At 41.0% G+C, this 15,593-nt stretch overlaps 1 protein-coding gene across 3 annotated transcripts in view; it reads right to left on the bottom strand.

Moving 5' to 3' along the window:
- The window catches only part of KANK1 (KN motif and ankyrin repeat domains 1), a 118,427-nt gene that overhangs the window by 34,874 nt on the left and 67,960 nt on the right, over nucleotides 1-15,593 (bottom strand). The gene's annotated exons all lie outside the window — the stretch shown is intronic.

The raw sequence follows: 15,593 nt of genomic DNA, 5'->3' as shown, positions 1-15,593 counted from the left end.
ATATATGGTTATAGGTTTTCTTTCCCATGATAAAAAAGTTATCTACAGAGTTTGAAGGGGAACAATGCATAACCATAACCAACAATTATTTCTGCAAGCCCTCAGTAGAAAAGACTTTCAAAAAACATCCCCCCACACGCTCTCCAGTATTTTTACTGTCCAAATCTTTTACTTCAAGAATTCCTGAAGACTTGCAGCTCGAACAGCTCATTTAAAATAAAAACACATGATATATTAATTAACCATGAATAAAAAGTTGACCTTGTTTGTGGGAAACTGATTTCTGAAAAAAAATTATGGAATGACTGTAAAACGTCCCCTTATCAGAATTCACAAAACCTTTATTTGCTTGACAACTCCCTTACTTGAGGTCTAAAATATAAAGACTCCTTTTCAACTGCTGCTACTTTCTGGGAATAGTTCTAGTTCTGGACGCTCTGTGGTGGGACAGCTTGTGCGTTTACCACCTCAGGGCTGCTCACCATGAAAACTCAGAAATAACAGTCTAGTCTGTTTTTCTCCCATCCCACTTTCTGACTCATAGATCCCAGGGGAAATGATACTAAGGCTGGCAAGGGATAAAGCTGCTAGCTTATTCCAGCCTACCCCACCGGCAATAAAAAAAAGCTTGAGCAGAAACCATTTTGGAGCCTGCTCAGGAGTGCTGCCATAAGAACAGAAGGTAAAGCACAGATCAGACTGTGGCTGCAGTAAGAACAAAGATGTGAGCCAACAGCTGTGCTTTCCTTTTTGGCTTGAAAGTGGGGGCATATCTCAGTCCCCTCTTTTACTGGGTTTTGAAAACCAGCTATTAACAGGGCAAGTTCAAAGCAGATGAATTTATGCTTGCCAAGCACCTGACTTTATGTACGCTTATTTCTGCAACTTACACTATTTGTCTATTTAAGAATTACCCTTTGTTCCCTGAAGCATTTCTTTTATTCTCTATGCACACAGCTACACGTTTGTGACAAATCACGGAATCACAGGCTTTTGAATGAGAAGCGTTCAATTTAAAGATGCTTGCCAAATCAGATTAACATAGCAAAATCATGTAAGTGATGGCAAGCAGTAAATACCAAACTATAGCCTAGGAGACAGCTTTGCAATGTGCTCTGCCCACCACAGTGGGAGACACCAGGTGTCAGCCCAGCATTGCCCTCCTTGCTGACAGCACATTCCAACAGATCCAGACCAACTGGCGGAGCTGGTGATGCTGCTAAGCACAAGGTATGGCAGCTTGTTGCCCTCTGTTGCAGAAGAGAGACCCTTATGTCCTCTGACATCGTGGCACATCTTTTCACATCATTGTCACCAGTAAAATCACTGTGGAAAAAAGGATGACAGAGACCAAGGTATTCATACACTCTGTATGTGTGCTTCACAAAATCCTGATGGAGCATTTGCAAAGCAAAAGAGGGCGAATCTTCAAATTTTTCTCTTACTTCTCCTCTCATCCAAACCACCTCCACAGCCCCCACAGGAGTCATGGATGCAAGCCAAGCTTGTCCCTGGAAATGTCTCAGCACAACAGTGTCTCAGCCTCACTTTCAAGTAAAGAAGGTTGCACGTGCTTTCTGGCCTGTGAGAACTCATTTGCCAATTTAGATTTATAATACAATTACCTTTCTATGTTTATAAATTTCTGAAGAGATGAGAAGCAGAGAAGAGATGCGTAGTTATTGAAACAGGAGTAACCATCCTTAAAGAATATATTCCTCAGGTATAAACCTCCCACAGCATATTAAAACTGATTTACAGTTTCAGTTTGGTCTTGTAGTGCAAAAGGTAGGGAAAAAAAATGGAGAACTGTCTTCTGCAAGAATAATTTTATAAACATTTGTATTTATGAGTCCTGGACGGACTTTATTTTGTTGCATGCTTATTCTCCATAAGGAGAATGCTTTATGCTGCATAATCAGTATGATATTTCAAATACCAGGAATTCTTCCCTCTTATCCCCTTTGATATTAATCTTATACTGATTAATTGTGTGAAATACGACGTGTTGCCTTCCAAAATTCAGAAGTCTGTGTGATCTGTGTTTTCCAAAGACACTAAGAGTTTTTTCTCTGCACTTGAAATAGTTCAGACTGATAAACTAGTTTTGTTCAAAAAGTTAAAAAAGCAGTAATAAGAGAAAATAAGGAAAATGTCAGTTTAGGAATAATTCTTATGTGCATTTTAAATAGTAAGCAGTGGCTTAAAGTTGAGAGCCCATGAACAACAGTGAAATTGAGCAACTTGAAGGGTAACAGTTACCATTCTTCTACCAGAAAGATGGCTTTGCGTAAAACAGGTGTAAGACTCCATTCACTTAAATGTACAGAATGCACATCCCCCAACTAGAAAATTGGCATTTGTTGAGGAAAAGAAATTCCTCAGTACAAACTGACAAAAACAAAGAGTTGCCAGAGATGCAACAAACTGTAGGAGCACAGTCCCTTCAGGTGACAGCCTAGAAGCATATGTCTGGGAGAGAACAGAGAAAACAAGAACTGTTAGAAAAGAATAAGCATCCAACATCGAAGACATGCATTACTCAACATAGGAAAACAGCAATCAGGGCAGATTTTCAGCTGTGTTACCCGAATATGCACAATCCCACTCTTTTCACAGATTTACACAGTGCCAGCAGTCAGGCTCTTGCGTCTCAGCTCTCCTGCTCTGCGCTAGGGTCTCCTTTACTGATCCGCTGAGAAGCAATTGTTGAATGCTGCAGTGTTTAGTTTTTCAGGAAATTAAGTCTGAAACACACTTTCCTTTGCCTTAAAGGGAATGCATACTCCTGACACATTAGCAGGCAAGGAGCCCAGAGGTTGCTACAGAGAATTTATTTATACTCATTTGGAATTTCCTGACAAAATCCTAGCCCGCCTGCCAGTGCAACTTAGCACCAGTTTTCCTTCACGTCATTTCAGATGGTGCTTGGTGCCTCAGGCTGCTCCCAAAGGGTTAAATGCATGAAATGGACAGATGAACAAACAGGGCTGTACCAAACTGTATGCTAAAATAAAATACTGTTCTGTGATGGAATACAGATTTAATCCCCAAGGGAAAATTATAAGTTCAGGTGACTTTTCTCCTAACCACTCTTCCTCCCCAAGCCCTTTGCCTCTAGCCCTCCTTGTCTCTCACACTCACTTCTGCACAGGGAGCACAGAAAGGTTCATTGATATGATTTGGGTAGAACTCAACTAGTTACTCTGTTGTAAATAGTGCTGCCTGCAAATTTGTCTGTGTCACATTCAATCCCTTCTTGTTTACTCTTCTCAAATGCAACTTATAATTTGAAGGATAAAAAGTCGATAATGTAAAGTTACATTTTTTCTTCTCAGAAACATATTCAAAATAGTAGTAAAGCATGTATGAAATGATGCATTTGAATTTTCCGTATGTAATGTTCTTGCTTCCACACAACAAAATATATAAATTAAGATAACTAGAATTCCAGATGCAAAAAAAACAAAAAACAAACCAAAATGCTTCTCAGCATTAGCATCATAAAGAGACTCTTGAAGGCTGAAACTCTCTTCACCTCTTTTTACAGTAATGGTTACTATTGTACAGCAAGGATTCCAAAAGCAAACAAGCATTGGCAGAGCCAAATTTAACAGCAGTAACAGTCCTAAGACTTCACAGGACTAAAGGAAAATAATTACTACTATGATTTCCACTCAGATTCTCAAGAACAATTAAAAAAATAGAAATAAAATAATAGCATGGATTGCTGAAATAACTTCCAATATCACTGCATGCTGAAAGAACTTTGTTGAAGACAGAAGTGGAATTTTGCACTGAAGTGACAGGAGAGGTCCAAGTCTTCCAACAGTGCTTTCAACTAAAATGGCACAGACCTCCAATAAAATGTTCCCCGAACATGTCTTGTGGCTTCAAGTGGTATTTAATAGGAAGCAAAATAATATTTAATACTGCAAGGCATTAGCCTTTGCTTAGATTGGAAAGGACCTTAACATTCCAGTTCCAATCTAGCCGTGGGCAGGGCTGTCCTCCACCAGCCGAGGCTGCCCAGGACCTATCCAACCCTACCTTGAGCACCTCCAGGGATGGGGCACCACAGCTTTCTGGGCAACAGTTCCTCATCACATTCAGAGTAAATTATTTCCTCCTAATATCTAATTTAAATCTTCCCTTTTTTCGTTTAAAATGAAATTCCCCTTGTCCTATAATTACACTCCCTGAAAGAGTCCTTCTCCACCTTCCCTGTAGCACTTGGAAGGCCACACTGGGGTCTTGGAGCTTTCTCTTCAGACTGAACAAGCCCAGCTCTCTCAGCCTGCCTTCACAGGAAAGGTGCTCCAGCCCTCTGATCATCTTCGTGGCACTCTCTGGACCCACTCCAACAGCTCCATGTTCTTATGCTGCAGGCCCCAGAGCTGAACACAGTACTCCAAATAGGGTCACACAAGGACTGGTCCCTGCCCTTTAGATTTATCTATAGACAATTTTACACTTTAGTGTAAGTCATTCATGCATACACTCCAACACAAGTGCTCCCAAAAGTCATTCCAAAGAGGGTCTCTAGATTACAGCTGAATTTTAAGTGAACATGGTTTGATTTGACTACTGCTCCAAATACCTTGTGCACAGAAAAAGCTGTTCTCTATAAATAATAACTCCTTAGGAACATTTTCCAATCACACTTCGAAGATTCTCCTAGAAAAGAGGAGAATGCTAGGGCAGCTGAATCTAGACCCACACTTGAGAGCAACAAAAGCTCCTGACCACTACAGCGAGTACCCAGCTGTGAGGAAAAGCCATGCAGAGCAAACCTCGTGCTATAGGTCTGATGAGCAGGCACCTTCACAATGGGAGAGGGAGAACATGACAATACCAATCTAGTGTTTTTTACTGTGAAAGATATGTGACGCCCACGATAAAAAGAATAGAAGGCATAGCCAATGTGCCTTTTTTTTTAAGAATCAGGGGTTTTGCTCAAATGAGGCAGAAGGCAAAAAGACACTCTAACGTCTTATGATTTCATTTTTCTAAAAACAAAACAGAAATCCTGCTTAGGGAAGAACAAATTTTAGCATCTGCCTCCATGTGCTCATCCACTTCTTGTTACTCTGTGGTTTCAAGGATTTGACATCTACAAAAGCCCTGCATAGAGGCAAGCACAGCCAGAGGACTTTCCTCAAAGCTCAGGCTGAGAAACATCTATCAAGATGCAAACAATAACCCAAACTTTGTATCTGCACTTCATCCCTTGTCCAGCAAGTCAAAATGGAAGCACACATCTCGAGTCAGCCTTGGTAAAGCCTAAAGGTAAATGTATTTATTTTTCCTGGCCTTTAAGACTATTATGGTGCCAAATAAACTCACTCAGCTACTGTTTACAGTGGAAACAAAACTGAGGTCAGAGTGCAGCTCCCCAGTGACCAAAAAGACCTGACATGGTCTGTAGCAGAACAAATGTAAGATTTGGTGCACAGGCAGCCATTCAGACAGTAAAAGTTCTTATCTAAAAACAAAGTTATTTAATACCTCTTTGGAGGGGGGAAAAAAAAAAGAAAGAAAGAAAAAGGCAGAGAGGGCAGAACAGATCTGAGAGAGATTAAGCCCTTGGAAGGGACAGAGTCCTTTAAACACTTGCCACGAAGAGACCATTTCTTCAGCACTGAAGTAGCTGTGTGGAAAGAAGGAAGTAACCTGACCCAACACAGTGATGAATCTGAGGCAGGGGAGTGTATGCAGAGCTTAGCCTGGCCCCATACTGCCAGGTTTATGCTCATACCCCGAAAGTACATATGTCTTAGGGCTGGATTTAGGGTTCTTCTGGTGTTTTTGTGTGTGTGTGTGTGTGTGTGTGTGTGTGTGGGTGTGTGTGTTGTTTACTTGTTTAGTTTTTTTTGTTTGTTTTTTGTTTTTTTTTTGGCAGCTAGTTTCCACTGTTCAAAGTCAATTGGCTGTTGGCAGAGTTCAGACCCAAGACTGATCTGTCCTACTTACCTAGCAGGTATCACTGGAAAGGCATAAGCATATAGCAGACATACAGCAACATTTTTCGTCTGTTTCCAGAAATCTGCAGCTTGGAGACTTCCTGAGTTGGCCAGGGGGAATGCTGGCTATACAGCATGGGTCAGCATCAAATGTGCTTTTTCAGAATAGCTGGGAGGTATTCGGTAACTACACCAAAAATGTCAGCCTGCAGCTGATGCACTAGTACTGTAAGGAGACCTACTGGTCACATGTATGGAGATAAAGTTAATCTGACCCAATTACTATTTATTACTCAAAACATCTAAAACAGACTTTTCAAGCTCTGGTAGATCCCTCGTTACTAGTTAACATCTGCTCAGAGAGGATGCAACTGAAAAGTCTGCCTTATATAATTATTAACTGTCCAGCTGGTTTAATTTCACACAGTGTCAGCAATTTGATTTTTCACAGGTCATACATCACATCCAGTGACCTCTACTCATGTCCTAATACGACTGTTTGGAAAAGCTTACAAGAAAGTAATCCTATTGTAGCAACAGGTAAGCTATTCAGGTCTTTGCACCACTTTAAATACTTTTTTTCTTTTTTGCACAGATGTAATCATATATAGTTGCTTGATCTTATTCAGGTACTGGGACTAAGCAAACTAGCAACTCATCATGCAGCTCCCAGCTGGGCTTTTTACACATCAGATTAACTTTCTTATTTTGCAGAAATGAAGGCAGAAGACACAATGAACATGAACACAAGAGAAAATGCATGGAAAGAAATAAATATATTCTCAAATATGCATGTGCATACAGGCTTCTTGAGCCTTGGACATACAAATATGTAAACTGAACCACTGTCTGTTGGGAACTCAGATATCTAGCTGTTGTCTCCAGGAGCACTGTGATACCAGCGGACTGTCATTTGGGAGCAGGTGGCCAATCCTGACAGTGTGGGAGGTGACTAGATCCTTCAGGGTCACCCCCACTTCCTCAGCTAGAGAAGGCAGAAGGTGGAGGAAGGAACTGACAGCTTTGCCAGGGAGACTACCCAGGCTCTGTTTTAAAACATCTCTTTGCTTTCCTCTTGGAGCAATACTCTGCAATCAGACATCATGGATTTATAGTAACTGCTATTACAGACACACTACACTTCTACCCTCAAAAACATTATAACAAAAGGTTGAGGCAAGGAAAACAGCACACAACCCAAGGAAAAGGCATGTGCTACCCCATTAATCAGGACCCCTGGGCAAGACTGTACATGTCCCTTATTAATGTATCATGTAAAGTGATGAACAATCTCCCATACTTCTGGGAGCTGCCACTGAGATTTCCATTGTACCTGGTGTCTTGTGCTACAAGGGTATGGGCTGAGGTTGCTGTGGCCAAGCCATCCATGTAGCTGCCAAAATCATGGCATCCTTTCAACTCCTTTGCAAAGTGAGAGCAACTTTCTTCAAGAACTGTCAACTATGCACAGCAGTCAAGACAGGTTGAGAGTGGAGGCTGAATATTAAAGGCAGACCATACCTGTGAAGTTGATGGAGGTCAGGGAGCAAAAAGGAAAATGGCAGACAACTGTCTCAGAGCAGAGGAATGGAAAAGAATTGTAGTTGACAATAGCAAGACAACGGTAGAAGTGTAAAGGGCAACACAGTGAATGCATACACTCATACGCACATTAGTGTAATGGAAAGCTTAAAGACTAACATTCGTGTCCTTGAAGAAAAACACAAAGAAATGCAAAAGAGAATAATGCTAAATTGTGCTTTTTTTTTTCCCCAGTCTTTAAACTTCAGATACAGAAAAACAAACGTAGCTAAATTTAAAAATCACAATTCTAGAGGGAGAAAGGAAGAAAAGGTTTAGCCAAGGACTGCTTGAAGTTAAAAAACATGGTTGATCTTCATAATCCCTTATAACATGATCTCATCTGTATGTTTTTATCACATATAATACCAGGCTACTTTTGTAACCACAACCATGCATTTTATTATATTTACTCTTGTATTATATTTATGCTTATACTCTATTTCTTCCTTTACCAAAAAAGAAAAAAAAAAGTTCACAGTTTAAATTTGTCAGGTAGCATAAGCAAGAAACTAAAACTTGACCTCTTTGCTAGGATTAGATCTGAAACTCCAGTAACAGCAGGCAAGTTGCGCAAGTGCACTTTGTTTTTATTACTAGATATTCTGCAATCCATACAGCAGTGCTTCAAGCAGAGGGATTGTTTTTCTGAAGAGAAGGTAGGAAGGGGACTAGGAGTACATCAACAAACATGCCCCTCAGCAATAAATAACTACTCCAGACCATCAATGTCTGGTTTGCGTAAGGAGAACAATCTGTTCCCAATTATCAGTTAATTTGATCCTCACTCTAATCTGACCAAACCTTCAAACCAAGCTATTAGAAGCTGTTTCCACACCCTCCCTCCCCACTCCACTTTCAAACAAGTACTGAAGGACAACACAGGAATATGACAGGCAGGACTTGTAATGCTGAAGGAAAGCAAAATATCATTATGTAGAAAAAATATCTAGAAACATATAAATTAAAAAGCAGAAACATATAAATTAAAAAACGTACTACAATGGGAGATAACTAGGGAGGAGAAATCAAGCAAGAAAACAGAAGGGCTGGGCAAGGGGCAAGGGACACATTACAATTTCTACAGAAAGTGGGGAAGGATACAAGTGTGCAGGGATGGACTGAAAGAGTTAAAGAGGACAATGGAATCTCACATTCAGCCACCTCCACACACCTGCATTCTTAGTTTTGTTAAGTCTGTGTGAGGAGTCAGATAAAAAAAAAAACAAAAACCCTCAAGAAGCTAACTAAATATAATATGAACAATTTTAGAAAAGAAAGCAATATGGGAGGAGGAAAGCCATTTTTGTACATGGCTGACCTGCTGTACCCCATCCAATGCAAGCTGCAAAATGCATCAGATAGGGAAAGTCAGCCATCAGATTCAATCAACGTGGCAAGTGTGATTTCTAGATGAAATTACAAAGAATGGAAGAAATAAAAGGGAGGATGGTTAGAAGCAAGTTTCAGTGTGGCAGCTCAGAGCTGGTCACCTGGGGACACCCTGGCAGGAACCCATGCACTGCCACCAAGGGGGAGTCATGTTTCCAGAGGAAGGAAATGCAGATAGTGCATCTGTGCCAATGTGGGCAGCCTCTCCGCTCCTAAAGCTGCTGTGAAAATATGATACGGGAAGCACTGCCTTTCTGTCATCTCTTGTCCAAAGCCTTACAAATGGCACAGAAAGGAGGAGGAGTAAGGTGGCTGCTGCAGAAAGCTTCCTGAGGACTCCTGCTCCAGCATTAGCCCAGCAAGGCACACAGAATCATAGATTATCCCAAGTTAGAAGGGATCCACAAAAGGATCATTGAGTCCAACTCTTGGCTCCACACAGGACCACCCAAAAATCAGACCATACATCTGAGATTGTAATCCAAAATGGTGAGATGGTGCCTACTCAGCAAGGAGCCTCCTCTACTGGGTCACCATTGTGCAAGCATTCATCATTCACAGAGAGAAGACAACCAGCTGTAATCAATGTATTCCATCCAAACAATTTACCTGGAGGACTGTATACTTTTAAAGACTACAGAATCACCTCCCTTCACACAAGGACACCAGGCACTCAGTTTCACTGAAATTGTTCCCAAGGTACTTTCTACAGCAGAGTCTGGGATAGTAGGGAGGAATACTGCAGAAGACAAAAATGTCTTCTTTTAGGTTAAATGACCACAAGAGGATTTGCCGAGTTGTGTATGAAAGAAAGAAATAAGATGCAGAGAGAATTTCTCATAGCTAGGAAAGCTGCAAGCTTTTCTTGTGACACATGCCCGCCCCAGTACTGGTGCCTGCCCCTCACCCAAGCCCCACAGGCTGCTCCTCTGTATCCAAAGCACTCACCGCACAGCCATCAGTACTGACTTTTACAAAAATGTAAGGGCTTTTATTGCAGAATGGCTGAGGCTGGAAGGGACCTCCTCTGCATGTCATCCGGTCCAACCTCCCACTCCAGCAGGGACACAGAGCAAGTGACAACTGTTAATCACCACCAATTCAGTGAAATTACAGGGTGCCATAAACAGCAAAGTGGGTCTCTTTATGTTCCTAGAGCATCATTGGCTATAAAATAAAATATCAGCACCCTTTTCTGCTTTTGGGAGTGTGAAGGTCTTGTACTGGCAGCAGAAAGAGGCCACATGAGGAAGTGTAGGGATAGCCCATGCAGGGACATCTCAGCAGCTTAGACAAGGAAAAGTGTGCCAGCATCCATGAGCGAGCCTGCATCAGACAAGTATGAAAACAGCCTTCTGTCTAGATGAGATGCCAGAAGTCTCTAGGAAGCTACAGCAAATAACATGAGACAGCCCTAATCAATTTGCTCTGTTTCTTGTGGCACCTGGTCTTTCTTTAAAGCATGAGTATCTGACTTGGCTTTGTGCTTTGAACATCTGCTTCCCAACACACCTAAATGTTTCTAAGGACTGGCCTACCTGGATGTACTTCATCCAGATCACTACGTCCTCAGCTTCTTATGGCACCCTTTCAGACTTCCTCCAGCCCATTTCCCTTCCAGCAGACTCCAAGATCAGTCCCAAAGGCAACAAGTTCCATGGAAAAGAAGGTGTGTGATGACCCCTGCTCCTCTAAGCACTGACAAAAGCCTCTCAGTTGGACAAATACAAGTAATTGTGTTTTCAACTGTTCTATTGTGGCAACAGCTGCAACCCTGTATTACAGGTATCAACTAGCAATTGCATAATAAACAATTATTAGCCCAATTAGAAAGTTGGCAATGGCTGTGAAATCATGAGCTGCATCTCCAGCCATCTGTCCTGAAGGCGGATCTGGCATACAATAGCATAATGAAGGAAGTTTGGTACTCTTTATGATAAAGCTGATGTGAAATCACTGTAGGCTCTTTCACCCTTCATCCTCAGTATTTCAGGGTCCCTCCCTTGCTTGCTTTTAAATACTGGGCATGGCCAGAGTGACTCACCAAATCACTCTTGGGCGAGGCAGGAACAGGACATCACTGACAGCGCTGCATTTCATCTGCCCATCCAGAAAGTACTATGCTATGTGGCAATTCAATGGTCCCTCACTGACAAGTGTCTTACCAGCTGCAGAAGCACACCTTCAGCATGTATGTGCCCCCATTAATTTTTTTAATTGACTGGGGGTCAATGAAAAATAGTGGATATTCAGCTAAAATTGGTAGTAGTGGCAATGTTCCAGAGCACAGCTCTTTCTTCTTCAGCTGCACCTCAGATCATTAGGCTGGGAACCATGCAAAACTCCATACACATTGCCAAAGATTATTTGCATTAGGAAAATCAAATCATGAAAGAGAAACTCAAATAAGCCTGTAACTGAGAGACTGTCTACAAACGTTATGAATTCTTACAAATCAGTGCAGAAAGTGATAAAAATATTCACTTTAAGCAGATGTGTGCTCTGCAGAGTAACCATCCACATATTAAAAAAAAATCAGAAGGACACCAGGCTGCAGCACAGAGACCAAGCTTCTGCTTTATATATCCACCACTAAATGCCCAAAGCTCCACAATCCAGATGTGGTGGAGGTGACAGGTCCCAGCAGCCTGGGCTACCACCGTGCAGCTCCCATCCACAGGCACTCAATGCTTGAACGCTGGCTGCTGCAGAGAAGGAAAAAGGGAATAGCTTGCTCTACCAGTGCAAAGGGAACAGTGACAATGATGGTGAACTGCTGTGATGCCGCTGGCTTTGGGAACTGTGTAGGAATCTGAAGGAGGTAAAGCATGTAAGTTAAACGTACAGTTCAAGTGAATCTGTGCAAGAAGCATTCTCTTGTTGAAAGTGAGATGGGAAGGCATGAAAACAAATCTTTAAAAAAAGGTGAGGAGGAAGGCTGAGAGAAAAGGGAGAAAAGAGAACAGATGAGGAAAATCTCAGGTACCATGTCCAGAAAACAATATGCATCTGCTTTACAGCAAAGTAAAAAGAAGGTTTGTGCAACAGCCTTGTTATACTGACCCCTGCAGCCCATCCTGCTGAGGAACACTAGAAAAGCTTTTCCTCTACCAAAAATCTTTTCTGTCGTTGTTAAAGAGCTGACTAACAATTCTGCAAGCTCTGGAGACAGAGCTTGAGGTGCCTGGGGAAGTCAAATAAAACAGTTGTTTTTATTACGGTTAGAAACAAATAAGGTTTTTAAACTTTTATCTTTGTAAATCAGTTTCCTATGTTTCTTTTGCCACTTCCTTGTTTTCTACAACAGAACAAATGGAATTGCACTGGAGTTTCACACCGTTCTGTGCCTTTCAGAAAGTGTTTTGAAAACAAAGTTTCAGAAAATCAGATATTAGTGAAAGTAACTACAAATATTTCTGGCTGGATTTTAAACTGCCTGGCAAAAGTTTCAGACAGGTACACACTGTGCTTTTCAGAGCTGACCTGAGAACCCTTCTACAGATATCACTTACACAAATGTTTGCAGAATCTCATTAGATAAGATGATTTATGCATCAGTACTAGCAAGCACAGAAGCTAACAATTACTGGAAGTTTCACCTAGCAATTAATGAAGACATTAATCCTATTTTGGAAAACAAACACTTTTTTTTTTTTTTTTTTAAAGTATGTCCCTCAGTAGCCCTGCTTCTACAGACAGAGTATGTCTCTAGCTCCCTGGACTTACTGCATTGTTTAACCCTGCACTGAGCAGTCAGCTCACATGCCACTGAGGCAGGAAGATAGCAGAAAACAGTTGTGACTACTCATCACTTAACTGTTAAAATAAAGCTTTTTCTGCAAGCGCCAATTCATCTGCCAGCAGTGTTAGAGGGATCTAAGCAATTTTCCAAGCACACAGCAGAACACTGACAGAGCTTACTTCAAACATCAGAACTAAGTCTCTGAGTCAGTTTTCAAAATGCAGAGACTATACGCTTGCAGCCTACAGAAATACAGCCCACATTTGTGTAGTGAAACCAGAAAAAGAGTGATTAAACTTTAAGTTAGTAATTCAGCAATAAGCAAAACTGTTGACAAACAGCACTGAAGTCTATATCACAGCCTCTGTTATTTACTAGCCATATTTAAAGTACGTCTTTACCGAAATATGCAAGAGGCAGTCAAATTTGTTTGATTCTTTCATGAAAGCCATAATCTGTTTTGTACCTTATTTCACACGCATACTCAACTGAAAATATTTACAGTGAAAGTACTTTCAAGAAACATTCTTCAAAAAGTCCTCTATACAAATGCAAAATAGTTTAATCCTTTCCTGAAAATGAGTTCCAAATTCAAGCATTCCTCTACAGATTTTATCTGAAACACCAGTAGTCCAATTAGACTTGTATAATTTTTAAAAAATTGCCAAAATGTCATGTAGGCATAACCATTAAACAGTGAAGGTACTCACATTCTCGAGTTAACCAAAGCAAGCCACTGCTCCTTAGTCACTTCATACTTGAATCGCAGCTGAACATGTAGTCAAACTTGCCCCAAAAATTCAAGTAACGTGAAGGTAGCAGTCCATAACAAGTATTTCTCATTCTTTTCCTTGTTGCTGATTGATTCCGCGGGTGCAGAAGACAACACACCAGCAGTTTGTCTTTACACTCTTAGAGCTCTGTGCAATTAAGGAGCTTGCTTCAATACCTGCAACGCCCATATCAGTTCCTCCTCATCCAAAGGCATTCTCTCCCAGGCACTCAGCAGGATAACGAATCACACGTACCTATAGCCCAATACTTTGTCCATTATGAAATGCTAAGGATGTGGAGACACAGGCATACGTAGCTGCATGTTAGAACGCTGGCCTCAAGGGTTTGCAAAGCCAACAAGTCCTGACAGTCTCTGCAAAATGTTCTCCTATTTTGTTCTCAATTAAATACTTGCAATTCATTATAGCGTCTTTCTGCGATTAAGGGAACAAACAGCTCCTATCCTGCATGAAGCACTGTTTGCATAACAGTTCTGAAACTAAAACTTAATCTTGCATTAACACATCCCCTATACGAGCATTTGGCTTTTTTATTCTTAAACACCTGCTTACTAAACTTCTACGATAGACCATTCTATTGAGGGGGAATGTGTATGGGGTAACAGCAAACCAATCAGTAGCAGTCTGTGCACAATTTTTCATTCCATTTAAGCAGAGGGAATTGTTCTGCATGACTTAAGTTAAAAGCATACTACTGAAAAAAAAAAGCAAATTATAAGATGGTTTAGGCAGTAAACAGCCACAGTTAAGTCACACAGCAGAGGATTCAAAGTCTGCCTTCTCTGAAAACATTACAAAAAGTAGCAAAACACAGCTTCTTTCTTAGAAAATATACTTCTATTTGATAGAAATACGGAAGGGGGGGGACAAGGGAGAAAATACACTTTTTCAAGATTTAATAGTATTGCTAGATTTAGCTTTAAATAATCTGCAGATAGACTTCAACATTTTCACTTAACTTCCACTAGCCTTTAAAAAAGGCTTCTAGTTTTGCATAAATTGCAGATAATGACACTCCATATTTCCAATTTTCTACTTGAGGGACTACTTTATCCCTTCCACTAATTAGAAAAATTCTAGAGTGAGCATACCCAGCAACTTAGGATTTGTTTCCATAACAGAGCATACCTGCTAATGAGGTTGGTGCTAAAAACCACCAGATAAGCTAATTCTCAGTAACTGCATGTCATGGTCCACTGAGTATCATTAGAATGTGAGTACATGAGCCTCACCAATAAAAAAGCTGAAATTTGTGTACATAATAAAAGAGGTATTTAAGGTTTTACTCCAGGATGCTCAGATAGGTTCCAGCCACCCAAGCCTGTCTTGATAAATCTGTTTCCCACCATACCTATATCAAGAGGTCTCAGAAGAACTCCCACAAGCTCCTGCCATGCACTTGCAATTTTCCATATAATCCCCCTGTGGAAGCTTGAGCTTTAGTGGGATAAGGCTATGTTTGTGCAGCAATCAGGAGAGCAAGAAAATATTGACACAACAGCAAGAGGAACACGGCTGTTGTGCTTTTATCAGTCATTCTGCAATCTCTGCCCTTTCCTGACCTACCAGGCCTTCCCAGCAACCTTTGAACATGCCAACCATCTATTCCAGAGTATCACACAACCAAACTAACATCTCAGCAGCCTCCTGAAATAACAAAAAACTGAAGACCTCCTCTTGATGTTGCTTGCTTAGAATCAATAAAGTAAATTTAAATTAGCCAAACCCACATGGGCAATCAGGAAAGGCTGGATATTTTATGCTGGTTAATCTCTCAAAGCAATTACAGGCACAGGATAACAACCGCATGATTTCCTGTAGCAAAGCCCCAGCCCTCTCAGAGTGGTGTAAAGCTGTGCAAGTCTGTGAAAGTGAACCATGCTGCGAACCAGTAGACCAAGTTACCAGCTCCTACCATTTCACATACAGCTTTCACTCTTAATATTTAAAAGATTACTGAGAGGATGGGGACAAAGGATAGGGCAGCCAGGTTCTGATTGATTTGAAAGTAGTTTTCAGTGTTTAGTTTTGACTCCAGCCACTTCCCCTTTCTGCTGCTTTCACAATGTAAGAAAAAAGGCAAGCCAGAAAACATAATGATACAAAATGGGAAAAACATCT

The sequence above is a fragment of the Meleagris gallopavo genome, chromosome Z, assembly GCF_905368555.1.
Source record: "Meleagris gallopavo chromosome Z, MGAL_WU_HG_1.1, whole genome shotgun sequence".
NCBI classification, from domain to species: Eukaryota; Metazoa; Chordata; class Aves; order Galliformes; family Phasianidae; genus Meleagris; species Meleagris gallopavo.
The sequence above is the reverse complement of the archived record's forward strand: the minus strand, read 5'-3'. Positions and strand labels throughout refer to the sequence as shown.